The sequence below is a fragment of the Ambystoma mexicanum genome, chromosome 5q, assembly GCF_040938575.1.
Source record: "Ambystoma mexicanum isolate Mex_15411 chromosome 5q, UKY_AmexF1_1, whole genome shotgun sequence".
Classification (NCBI taxonomy): Eukaryota; Metazoa; Chordata; class Amphibia; order Caudata; family Ambystomatidae; genus Ambystoma; species Ambystoma mexicanum.
Window position 1 is genome coordinate 320,722,327 of NC_090933.1, and position 25,173 is coordinate 320,747,499.

A 25,173-nucleotide genomic window follows, 5' to 3' on the forward strand; every position below is an offset into this window, starting at 1 on the left:
ATTCCACAAATGCACATATTTATACACATTCTTCACAGCCTTGGACACATCGTCCAGCTCCTTCTTCATGTAATACATAACCTAGTTATGAATACCCCTTGGCCAGAAATCGCAAATAAAGCAGCCGATTCATCACCCTCTTCTATGTACTTCTCAGCCCACTTATACAATTCTTTCATTCTGTCTTTAGTTACTGTGCCACGAGTCACTATTCTTGAATCAGCTCCCGCTCCTTCAACCACTACAGGTGGAGCAAAACCACCTGGCAAAGAGAGTTCATACAAATCTCATTCAGTAGGCAGTGGAGGAAATACCGCTGCCGGTGCAGACTGAACTATGAGGACGGCAACTGTTGGCACAGGTGCAGGAGGAGGAACAACAACAGAACGAAGAAGAACAAGAAGGGGAGGAGGCAGAAAAGGATGCAGAGCAGTTGAAACAGTTCTACGCTGATTCAATAGTTTATTAATTAACTCGTGTGATGTATGAAAATCCTAAAATGGGTATGTCTTTTGCACATCTAGTTGAAAAGCCCTGTCCATACCTCTAATGGATTCTGACTGTTTCTGCTGATCATGCAAAAATGCTTTCTCAGCATTCATCATGTATCTACGCACATGCTTTTCTCTCCTTTTGAGTTGCTGCTTAACGTCCTTCCTCCAATCTCTAACTGCATCAAATGCTGCAGGCCTAGCCTTTTTTCTCAACAATACAGATTCTAAATGCTCTAGGCGAGCAATTTTAAAACTACCATAAACTGGCCACTGAAGTTTGGGAACATGTCTGGACTGTCTGTGCCAAATAGCATTGAATACGATAACTCCCAGGCCATACTTACAATACATATGATAAGCCGGCGTCCCTTCGGGTGGCGCCAGTTGGTCATGTTACAAAGATTGTCTCCCCCTTTGGAAAAATACCGCAAAGCAGGGTGACAATTTCCCAGGCATAGTTAAATCAGAATCTTACCTGGCAACGTTTGTATTTGCAAACACAACACTTTCAACAAAACAAATATCAGGATTTTTAGGAATCGGGGCACGACTCACCTGATTTCAACCAACAAAGGTCCAATGGACATCAAATCATAGTAGCTGGCATTTTTGTCAAACAATCCTCGGTACAGGTACCCTCGTCATGATGCCCTCTAAACGTTACCCACCGTCCAGGGATCAGGCGTTCAATACTGCAGAGGAATCCCGTCTCACTTTGTATGGCACCCTGTCACTCTCCAATCCCGGTTGGTGTCCTCGTCTTTGTCCTAGTGATGTGACATCAATTTTGATGGTCCCTATTTGGGTGGCATCTGAAAGATTAAAGAATATTAAGGATTACTACCACTTAATAGAAATACGCCAGTCACAACGTCAAAGTTACAATTGTACTTTATTGACAACCAGCTGTTTGGTTCTCAACACCTTGTAGCGTGTGCAAACAGACACCGTGAGATGAGAGAGTGCTGAACATTCCACAAATGCACATATTTATACACATTCTTCACAGCCTTGGACACATCGTCCAGCTCCTTCTTCATGTAATACATAACCTAGTTATGAATACCCCTTGGCCAGAAATCGCAAATAAAGCAGCCGATTCATCACCCTCTTCTATGTACTTCTCAGCCCACTTATACAATTCTTTCATTCTGTCTTTAGTTACTGTGCCACGAGTCACTATTCTTGAATCAGCTCCCGCTCCTTCAACCACTACAGGTGGAGCAAAACCACCTGGCAAAGAGAGTTCATACAAATCTCATTCAGTAGGCAGTGGAGGAAATACCGCTGCCGGTGCAGACTGAACTATGAGGACGGCAACTGTTGGCACAGGTGCAGGAGGAGGAACAACAACAGAACGAAGAAGAACAAGAAGGGGAGGAGGCAGAAAAGGATGCAGAGCAGTTGAAACAGTTCTACGCTGATTCAATAGTTTATTAATTAACTCGTGTGATGTATGAAAATCCTAAAATGGGTATGTCTTTTGCACATCTAGTTGAAAAGCCCTGTCCATACCTCTAATGGATTCTGACTGTTTCTGCTGATCATGCAAAAATGCTTTCTCAGCATTCATCATGTATCTACGCACATGCTTTTCTCTCCTTTTGAGTTGCTGCTTAACGTCCTTCCTCCAATCTCTAACTGCATCAAATGCTGCAGGCCTAGCCTTTTTTCTCAACAATACAGATTCTAAATGCTCTAGGCGAGCAATTTCAAAACTACCATAAACTGGCCACTGAAGTTTGGGAACATGTCTGGACTGTCTGTGCCAAATAGCATTGAATACGATAACTCCCAGGCCATACTTACAATACATATGATAAGCCGGCGTCCCTTCGGGTGGCGCCAGTTGGTCATGTTACAAAGATTGTCTCCCCCTTTGGAAAAATACCGCAAAGCAGGATGACAATTTCCCAGGCATAGTTAAATCAGAATCTTACCTGGCAGCGTTTGTATTTGCAAACACAACACTTTCAACAAAACAAATATCAGGATTTTTAGGAATCGGGGCACGACTCACCTGATTTCAACCAACAAAGGTCCAATGGACATCAAATCATAGTAGCTGGCATTTTCGTCAAACAATCCTCGGTACAGGTACCCTCGTCATGATGCCCTCTAAACGCTACCCACCGTCCAGGGATCAGGCGTTCAATACTGCAGAGGAATCCCGTCTCACTTTGTATGGCACCCTGTCACTCTCCAATCCCGGTTGGTGTCCTCGTCTTTGTCCTAGTGATGTGACATCAATTTTGATGGTCCCTATTTGGGTGGCATCTGAAAGATTAAAGAATATTAAGGATTACTACCACTTAATAGAAATACGCCAGTCACAAGGTCAAAGTTACAATTGTACTTTATTGACAACCAGCTGTTTGGTTCTCAACACCTTGTAGCGTGTGCAAACAGACACCGTGAGATGAGAGAGTGCTGAACATTCCACAAATGCACATATTTATACACATTCTTCACAGCCTTGGACACATCGTCCAGCTCCTTCTTCATGTAATACATAACCTAGTTATGAATACCCCTTGGCCAGAAATCGCAAATAAAGCAGCCGATTCATCACCCTCTTCTATGTACTTCTCAGCCCACTTATACAATTCTTTCATTCTGTCTTTAGTTACTGTGCCACAAGTCACTATTCTTGAATCAGCTCCCGCTCCTTCAACCACTACAGGTGGAGCAAAACCACCTGGCAAAGAGAGTTCATACAAATCTCATTCAGTAGGCAGTGGAGGAAATACCGCTGCCGGTGCAGACTGAACTATGAGGACGGCAACTGTTGGCACAGGTGCAGGAGGAGGAACAACAACAGAACGAAGAGGAACAAGAAGGGGAGGAGGCGGAAAAGGATGCAGAGCAGTTGAAACAGTTCTACGCTGATTCAATAGTTTATTAATTAACTCGTGTGATGTATGAAAATCCTAAAATGGGTATGTCTTTTGCACATCTAGTTGAAAAGCCCTGTCCATACCTCTAATGGATTCTGACTGTTTCTGCTGATCATGCAAAAATGCTTTCTCAGCATTCATCATGTATCTACGCACATGCTTTTCTCTCCTTTTGAGTTGCTGCTTAACGTCCTTCCTCCAATCTCTAACTGCATCAAATGCTGCAGGCCTAGCCTTTTTTCTCAACAATACAGATTCTAAATGCTCTAGGCGAGCAATTTCAAAACTACCATAAACTGGCCACTGAAGTTTGGGAACATGTCTGGACTGTCTGTGCCAAATAGCATTGAATACGATAACTCCCAGGCCATACTTACAATACATATGATAAGCCGGCGTCCCTTCGGGTGGCGCCAGTTGGTCATGTTACAAAGATTGTTTCCCCCTTTGGAAAAATACCGCAAAGCAGGATGACAATTTCCCAGGCATAGTTACATCAGAATCTTACCTGGCAGCGTTTGTATTTGCAAACACAACACTTTCAACAAAACAAATATCAGGATTTTTAGGAATCGGGGCACGACTCACCTGATTTCAACCAACAAAGGTCCAATGGACATCAAATCATAGTAGCTGGCATTTTCGTCAAACAATCCTCGGTACAGGTACCCTCGTCATGATGCCCTCTAAACGCTACCCACCGTCCAGGGATCAGGCGTTCAATACTGCAGAGGAATCCCGTCTCACTTTGTATGGCACCCTGTCCCTCTCCAATCCCGGTTGGTGTCCTCGTCTTTGTCCTAGTGATGTGACATCAATTTTGATGGTCCCTATTTGGGTGGCATCTGAAAGATTAAAGAATATTAAGGATTACTACCACTTAATAGAAATACGCCAGTCACAAGGTCAAAGTTACAATTGTACTTTATTGACAACCAGCTGTTTGGTTCTCAACACCTTGTAGCGTGTGCAAACAGACACCGTGAGATGAGAGAGTGCTGAACATTCCACAAATGCACATATTTATACACATTCTTCACAGCCTTGGACACATCGTCCAGCTCCTTCTTCATGTAATACATAACCTAGTGTTTGTGACCTAACTACATAACTAATTCATGCTTAAACATCTTTGCATAGTTTGCTGTTTTACATCAAACAATTAACATATTTTCTAAATACAAGACACAATGGTAACATTCCTCATTTTACTTACTTATATTTGTCTACCATTCGTTGTTGAGCTTAAAGTCAGTTCGTTCCAAGGAAAGAAAACAAGGATTTCTGCAGAAGAGCAAGTTTAGCCATTCATTATTTTACTTCACTGTCTGAACAGGGAAGGCACTGTTGGGACAGATGGTATCTGAATTACTGATTAGTACAGCTTTTGTTTAGCCCCAAGGTTCTTCAGTGTAGGATAAACAATCTACCTTAGCAGCTTCAACATTCTTATCTATGTTAACATCATAAAGCAGCACAAAGTTAATTTTGCTCTGTTGAAGCCGAAAACACAAATTCCGAACAAGGAACAGAAAGCAGGAGGCAATCAAAATGGTGGATAACCCAAAATGGCGGCGTAGTCAGCCTGTTTCAGGTTCATCCAATGCGATATTGCAGTGCGATGCAAATGTGCTTAGACCAATATTTACGATCAGGCGTATTATGTCAAATATATTTTCACACTTGCTCAGAAGCAATGGGGCACTGAATATGAATTAGAGAGAACAAAACATTTACGATTACAAGACAATCCTAGAGTAGTGGCAATCTGATGATCGTGGATTATAAATTACAGCTAGGTTTTCCCTAAAATGCATGGTCTTAAATTCTTTTCTGAAGTGTGTAGAAATGGGGATGCACAATCAACACCAAACTTAACAGGAAGTATAGGCTCTGAGAATTGTATCCACATAAGGAGCCCAGACAAACTTAGGCCATTTTACTGAAGCAGACCCTTCTTGTGTTTCACTATTAGCTTAACACCACCAAGTATACCATTCTGTCACAAAAGGCCTACAGGGTAATTCATAGAATTTCGCAGAAAAGTGTCGCAAGCGGCTGGCGCAGAGTGTCCGCGTGCGATTGTCTGCGCCAGGCGCGTGCGCTAAAACCGATTTCCACGCACAGCGTATTCATGGATTTTAGGCTCCCAAACCAGCCGTGGCGCAGAGTATCGCAGCGACCCTGCAGCAGCGCCAGTAACGCCCCCAAGAACGCCCTCGCGCAGGGAAAAGCCATCAAAATCGCTAAATCATCGCAAAGGGCTGCGCTAACCCTGGACCAGTTTACAGGGCTGGCAAACAAGGAACGCAAAGCGGGTAACGTTTATATCAGGGGTAAGCGCGAAGTTTTACACGCGATTGGCCAGGGTACGTATATTACAGGGGTACGCGTGAAGTTTAACACGCGATTAGCCAGGGTACGTGTATTACAGGGCTACGCGGGAATTATCACACGCGATTTGGCTGGGTACGTGTATTACAGGGGTACACAGGAAGTTTTACACGCGATTTGGCTGGGTACGTGTATTACAGGGGTGCGCGGGAATTATCACACGCGATTTGGCCGGGTACGTGTATTACAGGGGTGCGCGGGAAGTTACACACGCGATTCGGCTGGGTGGGTCCTCACAGGTGTTCCCTGTACACCCTCCACGGCCCCTGCAGGCAGCCCACAAAACAGGGGACTACCCTGCACACCTGCTCATGTCCCCCAGCACCCCCACCCCCCAGCACTGTGGGCCACCCTCCACCAGGCCCCCACTCATGTCTCCCACCACCCCCACCGCCCAGCAGTGCAGGGGCAGCCACCACCAGGCCCCCACTCATGTCCCCTATCACCCCCACCCCCCAGCACTGAGGGGCACCCTCCACCAGGCCCCCACTCATGTCCCCTATCACCCCCACCCCCCAGCAGTGCAGGGGCAGCCTCCACCAGGCCCCCACCCATGTCTCCCACCACCCCCACCGCTCAGCAGTGCAGGGGCAGCCACCACCAGGACCCCACTCATCTCCCCTATCACCCCCACCCGCCAGCACTGAGGGGCACCCTCCACCAGGCCCCCACTCATGTCCCCTATCACCCCCACCCCCCAGCAGTGCAGGGGCAGCCTACACCAGGCCCCCACTCATGTCTCCCACCCCCCACGCCCCCAGCACTGAGGGGCACCCTCCACCAGGCCCCCACTCATGTCTCCCACCCACCCCACCCCCCAGCACTGTGGGGCACCCTCCACCAGGCCCCACCCATGTCTACCACCACCCCCACCCCCCAGCAGTGTAGGGGCAGCCTCCACCAGGCCCCCACTCATGTCCCCTATCACCCCCACCTCCCAGCCACCATGGGCAGCCTCCACCAGGCCCCCACTCATGTCCCCTTGCACCCCTACCCCCCAGCAGTCATGGGGCAGCCTCCACCAGGCCCCCACTCATGTCCCCTTGCACCCCCACCCCCAGCAGTCATGGGGCACCCTCCACCAGGCCCCCACCCATGTCCCCTATCACCCCCACCCCCCAGCCACCAGGGGCAGCCTCCACCAGGCCCCCACTCATGTCTCCCACCACCCCCACCCCCCAGCCACCATGGGCAGCCTCCACCAGGCTCCCACCCATGTCTACCACCACCCCCACCCCCCAGCAGTGCAGGGGCAGCCTCCACCAGGCCCCCACTCATGTCCCATATCACCCCACCCCCCAGCCACCAGGGGCAGCCTCCACCAGGCACCCACTCATGTCCCCTATCACCCCCACCCCCCAGCAGTGCAGGGGCAGCCTCCACCAGGCCCCCACTCATGTCTCTCACCACCCCCACCCCCCAGCCACCATGGGCAGCCTCCACCAGGCTCCCACCCATGTCTACCACCACCCCCACCCCCCAGCAGTGCAGGGGCAGCCTCCACCAGGCCCCCACTCATGTCTCCCACCCCCCAACCCCCCCAGCACTGAGGGGCACACTCCACCAGGCCCCCACTCATGTCTCCCACCACCCCCACCGCCCAGCAGTGCAGGGGCAGCCACCACCAGGCCCCCACTCATGTCCCCTATCACCCCCACCCCCCAGCCACCAGGGGCAGCCTCCACCAGGCACCCACTCATGTCCCCTATCACCCCCACCCCCCAGCAGTGCAGGGGCAGCCTCCACCAGGCCCCCACTCATGTCTCCCACCATCCCCACCCCCCAGCCACCATGGGCAGCCTCCACCAGGTTCCCACCCATGTATACCACCACCCCCACCCCCCAGCAGTGCAGGGGCAGCCTCCACCAGGCCCCCACTCATGTCCACTATCACCCCCACACCCCAGCCACCAGGGGCAGCCTCCACCAGGCACCCACTCATGTCCCCTATCACCCCCACCCCCAGCAGTGCAGGGGCAGCCTCCACCAGGCCCCCACTCATGTCTCCCACCACCCCCACCCCCCAGCCACCATGGGCAGCCTCCACCAGGCTCCCACCCATGTCTACCACCACCCCCACCCCCCAGCCACCATGGGCAGCCTCCACCAGGCCCCCACTCATGTCTCCCACCCCCCACCCCCCCCAGCACTGAGGGGCACCCTCCACCAGGCCCCCACTCATGTCTCCCACCCCCCACCCCGCCAGCACTGAGGGGCACCCTTCACCAGGCCCCCACTCATGTCAGCCACCTCCCACCCCCCCCAGCACTGAGGGGCAGCCTCCACCAGGCCCCCACTCATGTCTCCCACCACCCCCACCCCCCAGCCACCATGGGCAGCCTCCACCAGGCTCCCACCCATGTCCCCCTGCCCACAGGCCCTGACAATCCTCAAGCATGGGCCTCATGGCCAGTCACCACAGCCCAAAGACACAACCAAGTATTACATGCACCCATGATACTACTCCAATGGAAACAATGTAAATCAACACATGTGTCTCACACACACACAATGGTGGCAAGTGAACCTGAAAACCCATATCATGACATGCATGAAACCAATGAGATGAAACCACACATTGAAGAATGAAAAAATTCAAATAATGTATTAATAACAACAGTAATGGCAATCAAAATGAAACAAAATACACAAGTAAAAAAAAATACAAAATCAAGCTGCCTGTCCCTTTTCAAATTAAAATCAATAAATGATAATCCTAAAACATTTCTTCCAAAGTTCTAGTTCATGAAAAGGAAATGAAGGGAAAAAAGAAAATGAAAACCATTGCTCCATGGAAAAAAATATCCATAGTAAAAAAAATATCCAAATCCAAAGTCCAACTATGTACAAAGTATTCAGGGTCCATCATCCCAACAGAAGAAATGAAACCTACCAAAAAACCTATCTAAAATGGAAATATATACAAAAGGTGGAGCAGTGTCCGTCGACTCCAAATAAAAATAAACTATAAAGGAAACCTATCACTAAATAACTATATACAATGGCGGCGGGCCAGTCCAGCGGCTCACTTAGTGGTGTTCCGGGCCAGGGCATCATCGAACTCCTCGTCCATGTCCCGGAGGCGGTCCTGTTCCATGGCCCCGAGGGTCCGCAGGGAGGCCGACATGTTCACCCCCAACTCCCTGCGGATTGCCTCAAGGCACTCGGCCCGCCTCAGGGCCCTCCGCATGGAGTTCTCCGCCCTGACCATCGTGAGCCGCGCCTCTTCCGCCCGCCGCCGCTCCGCACCTATCTGCTGGCCCAACCGCTGCCACACGCAAGACACTTCCTGTCCAGGGTCCTCCTGCCCTCCGGCCGAAGCCTGCCCCTCCGATGTTGAAGGCCCCGAGCTATCGTGGCTCCCACCTACAGTCTCCTGCTGCTGCAGCTGCTGCTGTCCATGTGCCCTTTCCGATGGTGCCTGCACATCCTCCTCCAGTTGGGGTGCAGTCGTAGATGTGGCCACCCCTGCTGGACGTCCGACTCCCGACTGTGGCAGGGATCTGTTGTCCACCAGCCTGGCCGCACGGTCGGAGGCAGCTCCACAGGGCACCCAGGTGACACATGGGTGGGAAGATGGCATGGAGGACGACTGGGGCATAGGGGGTTCCGTGGAGGAGGGGGTCGGAACAAGGCCAAGGAAACGGAGGAATCCAGCCCTGGTGAGCTGTCCCAGTGGGTCAATGCAGTCAACGAGCCATGCGAGAAGACGTGCAGACTCATCATGAAAAGACTGCAGGTCAGCTCGCATGGCCCGTTGACGCAACGCCACCCCACCCTGGACAGGCTCAACCTGGTGCAGGATAGCCACATCCGAAGGGAGAGGAAGGCCAGGTGTTGTAAGCCAATCCCCTCCCTGAGAACGGGTCTGGAGGTAAGCATCCCCGCTGGTGCAAGATGATGCAGTGACAGGAGCAGGGACAGGATTGCACACAGACACCTCCGCGCTGGCCTGTGCTGCCTCCTGTCCCAGATCCTGCACTGCACCACTAGCACCAGTGGAATCCCCACCTCCAGACCCCACCTCTGTCGCTTGCACGGCCTCCTCCTCCTCCAAACCCCCCACCAACCTGGATGACTCCATGCCATCTTCCTCCGTTGGGCCCTGTGGGGTCCCAGCTGCCCCTTCTGCTGCCAAGGAGTCCAACTCCAACCTCCATCTCTTGGACCTCCCCTCGGCAGCTGCGGCCTGGGACACGGCACCGGACTCCTCACTCCCCAACGAGATCAGAACCTGGGAGGGGATCCGGGCCTTGCGTCTCCGGCTGGTGGTGCGACCCCTGCCGCTGTGCTCCACAGCACCTTCTCCGCCCTCTTCATCAGTTGACGCTGCAGACAGGGAGAAAGAAAACACAGGCATCAGGGCACTGTCCAATGGACTCATACACACATGACAGTCATACATGAGTGGCATTGGTAAACCTCAGACATGGCATCACAATACCCAACACACATGTCATTTCAACTTGCACACATGAGCCAAACCACAGGCATATTGCAACAGCCAGCACCATCCATTCACATACAACAGCATGAGCAGCCAAAGGTCATCCACACATCACATGCAACATAGGGAGTACACTTCACATGCACACACACCACCAAACTTGCATGCATGTGTACACCTCCGCCAACTGTCGCAGTGTTCCGATCGACATCCATGTCACACCTGACAATCATTACTGCACATCCTGTGCCATGCAAGCCCACACACACAAGCACCATCCATGTGTCACACATGAGACCCCTCGCATGTGTCACCTTCAAGGCCCTGTACACCCCCCCCTACTTGCCCACATAAAAATACATGTTCAACCTGCACACTCCTGGCACACCACACACACAGCTTACAATCAGTATGCATGTACACTTACCGCTCGACTCCAGACGGATCTGCCTCTCAAGGACCTGGACGTGGAGCGCTGGGGATATGCATTCCAGGACCCTCATCTGATCTTCCGACAAGTGGCCCTGCGCCCCTTAGCATCCGCTGCCCTCAGGAGGTGCCGGGCCTTGTTGAGGGTCCTGGACCTGAAGTCCTCCCAGCGCTTCCTGACACGTTCGTAGTCGCGGACTGCCACCTCCTCCGCGTTGATGGCAGTCACGATGTCCATCCAGATCCGAATCCGTCCATCCTTATCGGCGCGCAACCTTCCGAAGAGGGCTTCATACTGCCCCAGGACATGCTCCAACAGGACACCAACTTCGGTGGCAGTGAAGCTGGTGCCCCTCTGCCTCCTTGGCCGGGGGTTGCCACTGGTGCCAGATGTTGCAGTGCCCGACATGGCAACCCCAGAGGCAGGAGTGGGTGGGCAACTGGGTCCTGGGGCTGGGCTGTGGGGCGATGGAAAATCAGTCGGGAGTCTTCGGTTCCAGCAGGGGTGGTCACAGCAACAGCACCCCTGGCTGATGTGCAGGCAGCAAATGGCAGGGCACGTGGGCAGCAGGCAGTCAGGCAGCAGCAGATGGCAGATGGGAGCGTGCTCAGGGCTCTGGGGGGCAGTAATTCGGCCTTCTGGGCAGGAGCGTGGTCTTCCGTGTGTGAACGCGTGGCCAGCTTGATACGGAGTGATTTTGCACGTGAAAATCCTGCACGTCTGCGTGTAATTCGAGTTAAGGCCCTTAGCGCGTAAGCGCGTCAGCACACGTCTGTACATTCATTGGCCCAAAGGCCACCAGCGTATGCGGGTCTATGAAGTCACGTGCACGTTGAATATGACACACGTTTGAAATGTTGCGTGCTAAAAAAATGAAAGACACGTCCCAGTGTCAAAGCGTGTAATTGGTGGAAATAGCGCGTACACGCGGAAGTGACAATGCGTGTAAATGGTGGAAAAAGCGCGTACACGCGGAAGTGACAAAGCGTGTAAATGGTGGAAAAAGCGCGTGTAAATAGTGTACCCGAGGAAGTGACAAAGCGTGTAATTGGTGGATACAGCGGGTACACGCGGAAGTGACAAAGCTGTAATTGGTGGAAATGGCCCTAGCGCGTACACGCGGAAGTGACGCTGGACGTGTGGGCCTGCATAAAAGGTACGTGTAGAACAAACACCATTTCCTTGTACGTGCTTTTCGTGGAGAGTGAGTGGGTGAATTCTGTACTTCTTGTCGTTTCACAGGCAATTTACTTCACAGCGTTTCAAGTTCGTACTCCCTGTTACCTCTGACAGCTTTTTCTCTTTTTTCTATTTTTCTGGTTTTCCTGGGCCTGTTCCCTCAAACAGTGTTCCCTTCTACTGTTGTCCTGTCTCCTCAGACAGCGTACAAATCTTCTTTTGGCGGGGGTGTTGCCAACCAAACGCGCTTCTTTTTCACGCTCTTTTTCCTGGCAGACGGTGAGTCACGCACGTATCTAACATCTGTGCTTGCCCCGTGTGTAGCCTATCCCTTCAGAGGTCATTCTAGGCTGCGTGTGACACGCATACGTTCATTCTTGTGTTACTGGGTGCCAGAGCGTAGTGCAGGTTTTTTTTTCCGCACACGTGGTCGAGGAGGGGTTGCGTGCACGTCATCTCCCTTTTTTGGGCTTCCTGTGCGTTGCATGACCCGTCATCTTTCCCCAGGGGTCACATTCAGCCTTGCTAGAGCACTAGGGTACAATTATCATCTGGTACCCAACCCCTTTGACCCCCAATTGCCCAGGACAATAGTTTACAGCCACTCCCATACGCACATTAACATCAGTGCCATGGTTGGGAGGCGAGGATTCTGTAAGGGTGGCAAAGGTGGACGAGCCACAAGTGGTGGCCGTGGTGGATCCGGTAGGGGACGTGGTCGTTACTTGCAGGTTGACCCTGTCCCCCCATGTGTGGAGGACCAGTCAAGGGCACCCATAATCCCCCCCCCCTGGTTGAGGCTGATGTGGCTGACACCATCCATGCTCAGCCCTTGTAGGACCAGCCCATTGTGGCACCAGACCTGGCTGACTCCATGGCTGACTTCCAGGTCAGCAGGCCTATGACACGTGCGCTGGTGCACGTTGATGTCATCAGGCCACGTGGATCAGGGGCAGCAAGGTCATCTGCTGCCCCAAGTAGGCAGGGTGGAGAGGTTGCAGGGGCAGCTGCGGCTCCATCCACCCCAGCTCTCACACACCCAGCTAGGACAGTGTCGGTCCTAGTCCATCCTGCTGACATTCCCCCTGACACCATTACACTTGAGCCAATGCCTGCACCAACTCCCATGCTGAGTGTGCAATCCCACACTCCTGATACAGAGTCCACCAGGGCTCCTGCCCCTAGTGGCCAGAGCGGCGCAGGACACTCAGGATCACCACCACCTTCCAAGCGGAAGAGGAAGAGTGCTCATCCGGCACAGGCTGATGCCCCAGACACGGCTACACAGTCCGGCCCGTCGAGGAAGCCCAGCTTCAGGGATGCCGAACTGAATGCACTTGTCGAGTATGTGTCCGCACATGATAACGAGATGGTCATTGTTGCAGGATCCAAGACCACACCTGCACAACGCCAGGCACACTGGCAGACCGGACATCGTAAGTGCCCTTGGAATCGTGAGGCGCACAGCCAATGATTGCTATAAGCGCTGGAATGACCTAAAGCGCAGGGCAAAGAATAAGCTGGCCTCAAGTCATGCCGCAACTCTAGTGACTGGAGGTGGGTCTCCAGTAGAAGACATGGAACTCACTCCACATGAGTCAGTCGCTGGGACCTACTTCACGGAGGAACAGATCCAAGGCGTGGGAGATCTGCCTGATTATGAGGCATTGTCCGGTGAGTGCACATGCATGTGTGTGTCATCCATGTGCATGGTGTGTGTGTGAGGGCTTCTGTTTGTGTGCCAGGTGAGGGTGTGTGCGCCTGAGTAGTTTGGGTCACCCATGTGCTTCATGCAATACATTCTGCGCAGCAGCATTTGGCCATAGCAGTATCCCTTCTGCCAACAGTAGACATCTAGCCCAACAGCACGCCACTTGCCCTTGAAGTGTCACCTTGCCACAACATTGTTGCTCATTTTTCTCTGTTAATTCAGGCAGATTGTTTGCATTCCACCACTTTTACTAGGCATTTCTCAGTCCTCTAGTCACATGTCTGACATGGCTATGGTAAAGTGGAGTGACTTTGTTACCTGGATATCATTTGTTCACACATGTCCCTGTGCAATCGGACCATTTTGGACTGGCAGCTCCAGGTGAAAAATCAGACCTGTTTGAATTAGAAAAGCTATTACATGCGGGAACTGGACTGAATGAATAAGTGCTGCCCTCCTCTTCATCTTCACTCAATAGCAATGGTACATGCCATCTGTGTGATGGCATGTGTATTTCACCTGGCAATCACAGGCCAATGTGTGATGCCACTGCCAGGCAGCATGCAGAAAATGTGTTCATCTTCCATCTTGGTGTCATCAGTGTGTGCCATTTGCCTGACCTTCATACGCAGTGAGGGTGCATGCATGGGAGGGTTTTAGTCATGTGGGACATGTGTCAATCAAGTACTGGTTCTCTTGCTTCTCAGCCCTCATTGTGTGCCATGGTGCTAATGCCTGTTTCCATTTGTTTGCTTTTATGTCTTTGCAGGGGAAGACGCACCTGATACTGCTGGGGTTGTGGAGATGGTGCAGACCCAGGAGGGGTCCGAGGGCCGACCGACCACCAGTGAGGGACGTAGTGTGGTGGTGGGTGAGAACCCACAACTGCTGCAGGTCGTGCTCTCAAGGGGTGTCTCTGGCTGCACCTCCCCCGAGCTGCACTCAGGTGTTGATTCGGATGATGAGACCTATGTGCCGTCGCAGGTGAGTGTTCCTGGGAGGGATTCTGTTCTGTCCCACCCACCTGCACCAGGGTCAGAACCCTCAATGCGGATGTCAGTGTTGGCAGCTACGCCTTTGGTGGTTACGGATGCAGGGTCACACTCCGCGACATCTGATCCTGTTCCTGGGCCAGCAGATCAGAGGGGGAATGCAGTCCTGCAGCCTCAGGCAGTGCCGGCACAGCAAGGCGCAGTTCGCCTTGCCCCAGACAGGTGTGGTGCCCGCCAACGTGGTGGCCGTACGCCACCTGGCAATACCGCATGGGAGCAATCCATTTACGGTATGGCAACCCAACAGGCAGCATCATCAGCGATGACGGCTCAGGCCATGTATAGGGTGGCCACTTCCATTGTCCCCCCCGAAAGGCTGATGGAGCGACTACAGCAAGCAACCGACTCCATCTGCCAGTCACACAGGGAGGACATGTTGGCGTCCAACAGGGACAGGCGGGCGGCACTGGCGACTCTGCAGGAAGCCATCTCCATAGAGTCCCAGGGCCACAGGGAAGCCCTGAGGCAGGAGCTCCTTCACCTCATGAGGACTCTTGTTGAGCTTGAGGCTTCAACAAACCAAAGGACAGAACAGCAGCTGGAGCGTCTCACCCGTACGCTCTCAGCTGAGATGCAGGCAACTAGGGCAGAGGTCCGGGCATCCCGTGAGTTGTTGCATGGTGACCTCCGCACACTCATCCTCCAGAACAAGACCTACCACACCCGCATGCTTGCAGCCATGGAGGAACAGACTAGGGCCTTGCGTGGGCTGCCTTCCATAGTACAACCACCTCCGGATGCAGCTGCACAGGGTGATAATAGCGACAGCAGTGATACTCCCACAATAGGGTAGCCGTGTGGGCCATGAGCCCATGGAGGTGTTTTTTTTTCCCAAGATCCACACAGGTGGGTTTTGGTGTGCACCCTGTCCTCGGACCTCCTGGGTGGCCTCCCCAACCCCCCGGGCCCATTAATGGCCATTTTTGATTTTTATTTATTTATTTATTTATTTTTTTCTTTATTTTTATTTTTTTTGGGATCATGTGTTGCCTTCTGTGGCTCCTGTGGGCATACACTGCATTGTGGCTGGGCACATGCAGGCTTGTCATGTATTTGGTTCAGATGCTTGGGTTTTTGTCACACACACCCCTCCTGCTTCCCGTTTCCATGGGCTTGCAAAGGGTGTGCCCAAGTGACATTGACGTACATGGTGACATTGGACTCCCACTACATGTGTGGGTAGTCTAGTCAATACTGTGTATACATTCCTAGTGCATATTGCTGTTGTGTTGTACACTGCATGTTGCATTGATGTGTAACTCATCATCCGTGTCTACCTCCTAATTTGCAGGTCCTTTCCTCATGTCTACACAAGGCCCTCTACTTTGGAGATGGGGTCCATGTTGGCAGCAGTGCACCTACAACTCTACATGGCGGCAACACTGTACAGTTGGAAGTGGTGGGAGTGCAGGCATTTCCAGGTGGTGAGACTACTAATTCCTTACATTCGTAATGTCATGTTAATGGTAGTTTTGAGGGTCAGTGGCTGATAAGTGTTATTGCTAAATACCTGCTCAAGTGTGTTGTTGGTCCTGCATTACTGTGAGCATTTCAGGTGTCGCGAGTTTCAATTAGGGACACTGTACATTGTGACACTTGTGTCATGTTGTGGGGATTACTTTGTTTACCTGCACATAGCATGACATGGCACGATGTGTCGTGTGGCGGTGCTGGGGATGGGTTGGATGACATGGCACTGTCCTCATGTTGCATTTTGCAAGTGGGTATTCATTTTAGCTGCATGAATGTGTTTTTTCACGAAACTGCATTGGTGGTGTCTGTGTAGGTAGGGATACACACATTGTAACACTTCCAGGTGAACAATCTCAGGCTGATATGGTTTTGACGGTTGATTCTCCAGACATTCAGGATCAGTGTCAGGTTGAGTCATCATTGATTGTCAGATGGTATGTGCCAGGGCAGTGTGCACTCCACAGGGGTGTGATTTCTATGTGAAGTAATTAGCCACTAGCTGTGTACGGGCTGCCTCCCCCGTGCCCTTTCCCCTCCCATGCGCAGCCCCGGCGTGTTGCAACGTTGTGCAGGACACATGCTGCCACTATGATCCTGCACACTACTGGGGGAGCGTATAACAGCTGCCCGCCAGAACGATCAAGGGAGCGAAAGCGTGACTTAAGCACTCCGAATGTGCGCTCCACTATGCCCCGGGTTGCAATGTGGGCTGTGTTATATCTTACCTCAGGTGGCGTGGTGGGGTTCCGAATTGGCGTCATCATGTGGGGGCTGAGAGGGTAGGCACTGTCCCTTGTGGAGGTGGTGATTGGTATCATTGGTGGGGTTGTGACCTTGCTCAGTATCTGACATGCATGCATGTGCAGTGGCATTCATACTACCAAGCAGCCATGTATCGCCATGCCGCCCAGCTTCTAGGTCCCGGCTTAGGGTGGACATTCGGTAAATGAAGCTGTCGTGGGTGGACCCGGGATAGTTGGCATATACTGAGGTGATGATTCCCTTGGCATTACATACTACCTGCACGTTGATGGAATGCCAGTGCTTGCGGTTCCTATAGATGTGCTCAGATGCCCTGAGGGGACATAGAGCCACATGGGTGCATTCGATGGCACCTAGCACTTTGGGGAATCGTGCCACACCGTAAAAATCCAGGGCGGCAGCATGCCTTTCTGCAGGTGTTCTGGCCAGGTATATGTGCCTGCGGATTGATGGGCGTGCAGTGATGATGTTCAAGACCTGGTGTAGGCAGCGTGACTGCGTGGCCTGTGACACCCCACCCACTATGGCACTTGTCCGCTGAAATGATCCAGTGGCTAAGAAGTGCAGTACATTGAGGACCTTCTCCAGGGGGCTGAGTGCTTGGGAGCACAGGGTGGCTGATGTGAGGTCATCCTCCCACTCACTCACCAGGTCCAGTATTATGTGTGGTGGAAACATGTACCTCCCATACACCTGGTCATCAGGTATCCCTAAAAGGCTGGTTCTGGGTGTGAATATTCTGGCCCTGACTATCCTCCTCCTCCTCCTTTGGTAGCCCACGGCCACTGCTGCTAGGAACGGTATATTCATCCTGGCGTCTGAGCTTGTTATTTTGTTTGCGCGCAAATGTATGCGTCGCGGGTCGACGTATGCCTGCTTCCTACTGGCGTACGTGTTTCTTTGCGCGTGTTGTAGGCGAGCGTGTGAAACATCCCGCGCACCCCTGAAATCCAGTACCCAGGCCAATAGCGTGTGGAAATTCCCACGCACCCCAGTATACACGTGCGCTGATTTACTCACGTGTGAAACTTCCTGCGCACCCCTGAAATCCAGTACCCAGGCCAATAGCGTGTGGAAATTCCCGCGCACCCCGGTATACACGTGCGCTGATGTACTCGCGTGTGAAATTTCCCGCGCACCCCTGAAATCCAGTACCCAGGCCAATAGCGTGTGGAAATTCCCGCGCACCCCGGTATACACGTGCGCTGATGTACTCGCGTGTGTAAGTGCCCACGCACCCCTGAAATACACGTACATAGGCCAATCGCGTGTACGCGCACTTTTGTCCAATTACACGCGATGACACTCTGACGTGCAGTCTTTCCACGTGTGCTCCGTCATCACATGCTATGAGGGAAACACCCGTGCGGGTCACGTCACAGACACGCTTACGCGCTGAGGGCCTTTGGTCCAATAGAATCGCATATGCGTGCTGACGCGCTTACGCGCTAAGGGCCTTTCCTCGAATTTCACGCTGACATGCAGGATTTTCACGTGCCAAATCACTCCGTATCAAGCTGGCCACGTGAAAACACATGGAAGACCGCGCTCCTGCCCAGAAGGCCGAATTACTGCCCCCCAGTGCCCCGAGCAGCCTCCCACGTGCCATCTGCTGCTGCTGCCTGCCTGCCTGCCTTCCTGCTGCCACCGTGCCCTGCCATTTGGTGCCTGCACATCAGCCATCCGCAGGGGTCCAGTTGCTGTGTCCACCCCTGCTGGAACAGAAGACTCCCGACTGGGATAACATCGCTCCACAGCCCAGCCCCAGGACCCAGTTGCCCACCCACTCCTGCCTCTGGGGTTGCCATGTCGGGCACTTCCACATCTGGCACCAGTGGCAACCCCAGGCCAGAGGGGCAGAGGGGCACCAGCTTCACTGCCCCCGAAGTTGGTGTCCTGGTGGAGCATGTCCTGGGGCAGTATGATGCCCTCTTTGGATCGTCCCGCGCCAGCAAGGAAGGACGGGAGAGGATCTGGGCCGACTGTGTGGTTGCCATCAACACGGAGGGGGTGGCAACCCGCGACGTCCAGAAGATCAAGAAGCGCTGGGAGGACTTGAGGTCCAGGACCCTCGTGAAGGCCCGGCGCCTCGTGGAGGGGGGCCGGGGCCGCATGAGTTCCATCCAGATGAGGGTCCTGGAACGCGTACACCCAGCGCTCCACGCCCAGATCCTTGAGAGGGAGACCCGTCTGGAGTTGAGCGGTAAGAGTCCATGCATTGCTGTGTGAGACAGGGCATGTTGCGGTGTGCTGGTTGTCTGATACTTGCCTGTATGTGTGACATAGGAAATGTATGCATGTATGGGTGCAGGGACATCATGGTAATGCATGTGCGACCAGTGATGTGTGAACCACATGGTTGTTGCATGTGTTTAAATGCCACATGGGGAGCCCTATGCAGATTTTACACATGAGAGCATGCCAGTCTCTGTTCCTGGACATGGGTGGGGGTGAGGGATGGGTGCTGATGCCAGGTACATATATGGTAGCCATGTCTGTGTGCCTGACCTGCGTGTCTGTGACTTGTGAATGCCATGGATGCATGACACATGTGTGTGGTGACAATGCACAGATTCACTGATGCAGCCTAGTTACCCTTGTATCCGCTGTGTTTGGGGTGTATGAGGCCAGATGGATGTGACTGAGGTGAAGTGTGTGCATGTGATAGGCATGACCCATGATGCATGTGAGTCCCATATCATTGTATGTTTCAAGAGTCCATTGGACATGTATGGAAATGTCCATGGCATGCACCATGCCTGTTACTGTGTGTGTTTTGCCTGCACTGACCCATGTGTTGTGGAGGGACATGATGGAAGTGTACTTTGACAGTGGTACTCATCTGCTATTGCTTCCTGTCTAGGGGACCATTGAACAGTACCCTGATGCTTGTGTTCTATGTCTCCCTCTACGCAGCGGCTAGTGAAGAAGAGGGCGGAGATGGCGCTGTGGAGCAAGGCGGCGGGGATGCCCCCACGGCTGCAGCGGAAGGGGTGGGTGAGCCCCCACAGGGGCCTGCTACGGCGGAAGACGGTGAGGAGCCATCCAGGTTGGTGGTTTCCACAGAGGAGGAGGAGGCCGCCACTGAGGCACACATGGGGCCTGGTGGGGGCATCCCTGCTGGTGCAAGTGGTGCAGTCCAGGGGCAGGGGCAGGAGGCAGCACAGGTCACCGCTGTCCCTGACCCTGTGAGTGCACCACCATGCACCAGCAGGGATGCCCCGTCCCAGGCCCGTCCGCAGGTAGAGGGGATGTCCATGTCACCTGACTCCCCTCCACCTGCAGACGAGGGGACCCGTGTCCGTATGGAGAAGGTCCTGATTGGGGTCGCGATGCGCGCGGGTGCAATTCGTGATGATGTGCATGCTTCCCGGAAGGAGCACGCACATCATCAAGAAGAGCACCGTGCCGACGTGGCCCAATTGGGATCTTCCATGTTCGGGGGTTTCCTGCATGTGTCGGCCAATCTGGCGGCCCTCTCCTCCTCTGTGGAGGCTATACGCCGGTCGTTCTCCTTGCCGTATTCCGGCCCACATGCCACCAGGGCCCCCTGTGGACCTGCCCTGACCAATGCAGCCAGCTCGGTGGGGATCCCATCCCTGCCACAGTCGAGAGTCGGAGGTCCAGCAGGGGTGGACACCACAGCAACTGTACCCCAGCAGATGGAGGATGTGCCGGCATCATCAGGCAGGGCACGTGCACGACGGTGTCGGTGGATTCCATCAGCCTGGATGCCGTCGTGCTGGCAGAGGCAGTTGCGTCGGAGGCAGCAGCAGAGTCAACGTGGGAGGCATCATGGCTCGGGGCCACCAACATCGGAGGGGCAGGCATCGGCCGGAGGGCAGGAGGACCCAGGACAGGAAGTGTCTTCCGTGTGGCTGCGGTTGGGCCAGCAGATAGGTGTGGAGCGGCGGCGGGTGGAAGAGGCGCGGCTCACGTTGGTCAGGGCGGAGAACTCCATGCGGAGGGCCCTGAGGCGGCTGAGTGCCTTGAGGCAATCCGCAGGAGGTTGGAGGAGCAGATGGCGTCGTCCCTGCGGACCCTCAGGGCCATGGAACAGGACCGCCTCCGGGACATAGGCGAGGAGTTTGATGATGCCCTGGCCCGGAACACCACGGAGTGAGCCGCTGGACTTGCCCGCCGCCTTTGTATATAGTTCTTTAGTTTTAGGTTTCCTTTGTTTCTTCTTATGATTTGGAGTCGACGGACACTGCCCCACTTTTTGTATATAGTTGGATTTTAGTTAGGGTTTTTTGTAGGTTTCCTTTGTTCAGTTGTGCTCATGGACCCTTGGATGTTTTGTACATAGTTCTTCATTGGATTGTTTTATTTTTTTATTTTTGATTTATTCTCCATGGAGAAATAGTCTTTGCATTTATTTTTCTCTCTCGGATTGATTTTATTTTTAATGTGACTTTGAACAACATTTTTTTGGATTTGGATTTGTAGTTTTGATTTTTTTGGACGGACATGCAGCTTATCTTTTTTTCATTGCCATTGTAGTTTGTTTCATTTCATTTGCATTCAATTTTTTTTAATACAATTTTGTTTTCATACTTCACTGTGTGGTATCATCTCATTGGTTTCGGACATGGGTTCATTTGCTTTATGAACATTGGGGGTGTAACATGTAATTTCCATTTCCATGTGGGTGAATGGGTTACTTGGTAGGGCCTTTTGGCTGTGGAGGCTGACCATAACGCACATGATTGGGGATTGTGAGGTCCTGGGTGCAGGGGGACCTGAGTGGGGGCCTGGTGGAGGGTGCCCCTGGATGCTGGGGGGTGGGGGTGGTGGGAGACATGAGTGGGGGCCTGGTGGGGGCTGCCCATGGTGGCTGGGGGGTGGGGGAGGGTGGGAGACATGAGTGGGGGCCTGGTGGGGGATGCCCATGGTGGCTGGTGGGTGGGGGTGGTGGGAGACATGAGTGGGGGCCTTGTGGGGGATGCCCATGGTGGCTGGGGGGTGGGGGTGGTGGGAGACATGAGTGGGGGCCTGGTGGAGGGTGCCCCTGGATGCTGGGGGGTTGGGGGTGGTGGGAGACATGAGTTGGACTTGAGTGGGGGCCTGGTGGTGCTGCCCCTGCACTGCTGGGGGGTGGGGGTGGTGGGAGACATGAGTGGGGGCCTGGTGGCGGCTGCCCATGGTGGCTGGGGGGGTGGGGGTGGTGGGAGACATGGGTGGTGGCCTGGTGGAGGGTGCCCCACACTGCTGAGGGGGTGGGGGTGGTGGGAGACATGAGCGGGCGCCTGGTGGGGGCTGCCCATGGTGGCTGGGGGGTGGGGGTGGGTGGGAGACATGAGTGGGGGCCTGGTGGGGGATGCCCATGGTGGCTGGTGGGTGGGGGTGGTGGGAGACATGAGTGGGGGCCTTGTGGGGGATGCCCATGGTGGCTGGGGGGTGGGGGTGGTGGGAGACATGAGTGGGGCCCTGGTGGAGGGTGCCCCTGGATGCTGGGGGGTTGGGGGTGGTGGGAGACATGAGTTGGACTTGAGTGGGGGCCTGGTGGTGCTGCCCCTGCACTGCTGGGGGGTGGGGGTGGTGGGAGACATGAGTGGGGGCCTGGTGGCGGCTGCCCATGGTGGCTGGGGGGTGGGGGTGGTGGGAGACATGGGTGGTGGCCTGGTGGAGGGTGCCCCACACTGCTGGGGGGGTGGGGGTGGTGGGAGACATGAGCGGGCGCCTGGTGGGGGCTGCCCATGGTGGCTGGGGGGTGGGGGTGGGTGGGAGACATGAGTGGGGGCCTGGTGGGGGCTGCCCATGGTGGCTGGGGGGTGGGGGTGGTGGGAGACATGAGTGGGGGCCTGGTGGGGGATGCCCATGTTGGCTGGGGGGTGGGGGTGGTGGGAGACATGAGTGGGGGCCTGGTGGAGGGTGCCCCTGGATGCTGGGGGGGTGGGGGTGGTGGGAGACATGAGTGGGGGCCTGGTGGTGCTGCCCCTGCACTGCTGGGGGGTGGGGGTGGTGGGAGACATGAGTGGGGGCCTGGTGGGGGCTGCCCATGGTGGCTGGGGGGTGGGGGTGGGGGTGGTGGGAGACATGGGTGGTGGCCTGGTGGGGGATGCCCATGGTGGCTGGGGGGGTGGTGGGAGACATGAGTGGGGGCCTGGTGGGGGCTGCCCATGGTGGCTGGGGGGGTGGGGGTGGTGAGAGACATGGGTGGTGGCCTGGTGGGGGATGCCCATGGTGGCTGGGGGGTGGGGGTGGTGGGAGGCATGAGTTGGACATGAGTGGGGGCCTGGTGGTGCTGCCCCTGCACTGCTGGGGGGTGGGGGTGGTGGGAGACATGAGTGGGGGCCTGGTGGGGGATGCCCATGGTGGCTGGGGGGTGGGGGTGGTGGGAGACATGAGTGGGGGCCTGGTGGGGGCTGCCCATGGTGGCTGGGGGGGTGGGGGTGGTGGGAGACATGGGTGGTGGCCTGGTGGGGGATGCCCATGGTGGCTGGGGGGTGGGGGTGGTGGGAGACATGAGTGGGGGCCTGGTGGAGGGTGCCCCTGGATGCTGGGGGGTGGGGGTGGTGGGAGACATGAGTGGGGGCCTGGTGGGGGCTGCTCATGGTGGCTGGGGGGGTGGGGGTGGTGGGAGACATCAGTGGGGGCCTGGTGGGGGATGCCCATGATGGCTGGGGGGTGGGGGTGGTGGGAGACATGAATGGGGGCCTGGTGGGGGCTGCCCATGGTGGCTGGGGGGTGGGGGTGGGTGGGGGACATGAGTGGGGGCCTGGTGGGGGATGCCCATGGTGGCTGGGGGGTGGATTGGTGGAAGACATGGGTGAGGGCCTGGTGGAGGCTGCCCCTGGATGCTGTGGGGTGGGGGTGCTGGGTGACATGGGCAGGTGTGCAGGGTAGTCCCCTGTGGTGTCGGCTGCCTGCAGGGGCCGTGGAGGGTGTACAGGGAATACCTGGGAGCACACAGCCAAATCGCGTGTAGAATTTCCCGCGTACCCCTGAAATACACGTACCCTGCCAAATCGCGTGTCTAAATTCCCGCGCACGTACCCGGCCAAATCACGTGTGGAACTTCCTGCGCACCCCTGAAATCCATGTACCCTGCCAAATCGCGTGTGGGACTTCCCGCGCACCCCTGAGATTCACATACCCAGCCAAGTCGCGTGTGTAAATTCCCGCGCACGTACCCGGCCAAATCGCGTGTGGAACTTCCCGCGCACCCCTGAATTCCACGTACCCTGCCAAATCGCGTGTGAGACTTCCTGCGCACTCCTGAGATCTGAAGGCAAGCGTCCCCACACAGCACGATCCTCCCCGCAATGAGAGACAATGAAGGACTCTCCCAAAATGGGAATAAGGCCAAGACAGAGTGCGGGTGAGCGTAAATGGGAGTTTATCAATCAGAATAGGGCATGCAAAGGACTCTGCAAACTCCGAGAGCGCTCTGTCTGACAATAGCAAAGACAGGCGTATATATTTACAAAAAACGTCATAAGAACCTACACACTATAGGGGGCACAAGTTCATGGGGATTGGGTGGCGATGACTAACTATAGGTGCTGCTGTGATGTGGTTGGCTTTGGCTGGAAGACGTCACTGGGCAGCCTCGTGGGTTGGGCTGGGCCTGGCAGGGTGGCAGAGTTCATCCAGGCGGTGTTGTGGGGCCATCGCGGCCAGTGGCAGAGATGAATGTCTTTTCCTGACTTGTTAGCCCTAAGCCGTGCACACCGCAGTCATTCAAACATTCTGGTATTATCTTCTTTAGTAAATCTTTCGATAGGTTATACAACAGGTTAATGCAACACAGGAGGAATGCACCTTGTGAGGGGACTGGAGGCAATACGTCAGGGCATGGTTACCAGTGTCCTGTTGACCGGGGTCATAGGTCGAGGGGCTAAGCTTCGGGGCCTGGGACAGGCGGTACATGTCTTTCTGCCTTATTAGAAGTTGTTATGGATGTTCCGCTGTGTGTTGTGGTGTCCTGATTGCACAGGGCCATAAGTCTGAGATGGTCCGGTGGGTTGTAAGGTTTACGAGGGGGCGCGTGCGTTCAGGCAGAGGTTTACTGCTGTGCTGTAATAATGCAGGTGGCGGGTGGTGGCCTTGGGTGCTACAGAGGGGGTTATAAGTCTTTCAAGCGGCTCCAGCCTAGTTGGGGGAGGTAACGCAGCGCGGCGCGGTCTCTGCTCTCATGCCTTGGCAGCCCTCGCTGGGTGGGAGGGGGAATGGCCTTGCGCGTATTTCACAAAGGTATCTCCCTCGTGTGTTGCCGGTTTAGGTAAAGACATCACAAACATTTGAACACTCTATAATACTTATTCAAAACACTACAAAACATGCATTTAAACTTTGCTGGATGTGTCTTGATTATAACCAGTCTGAGTA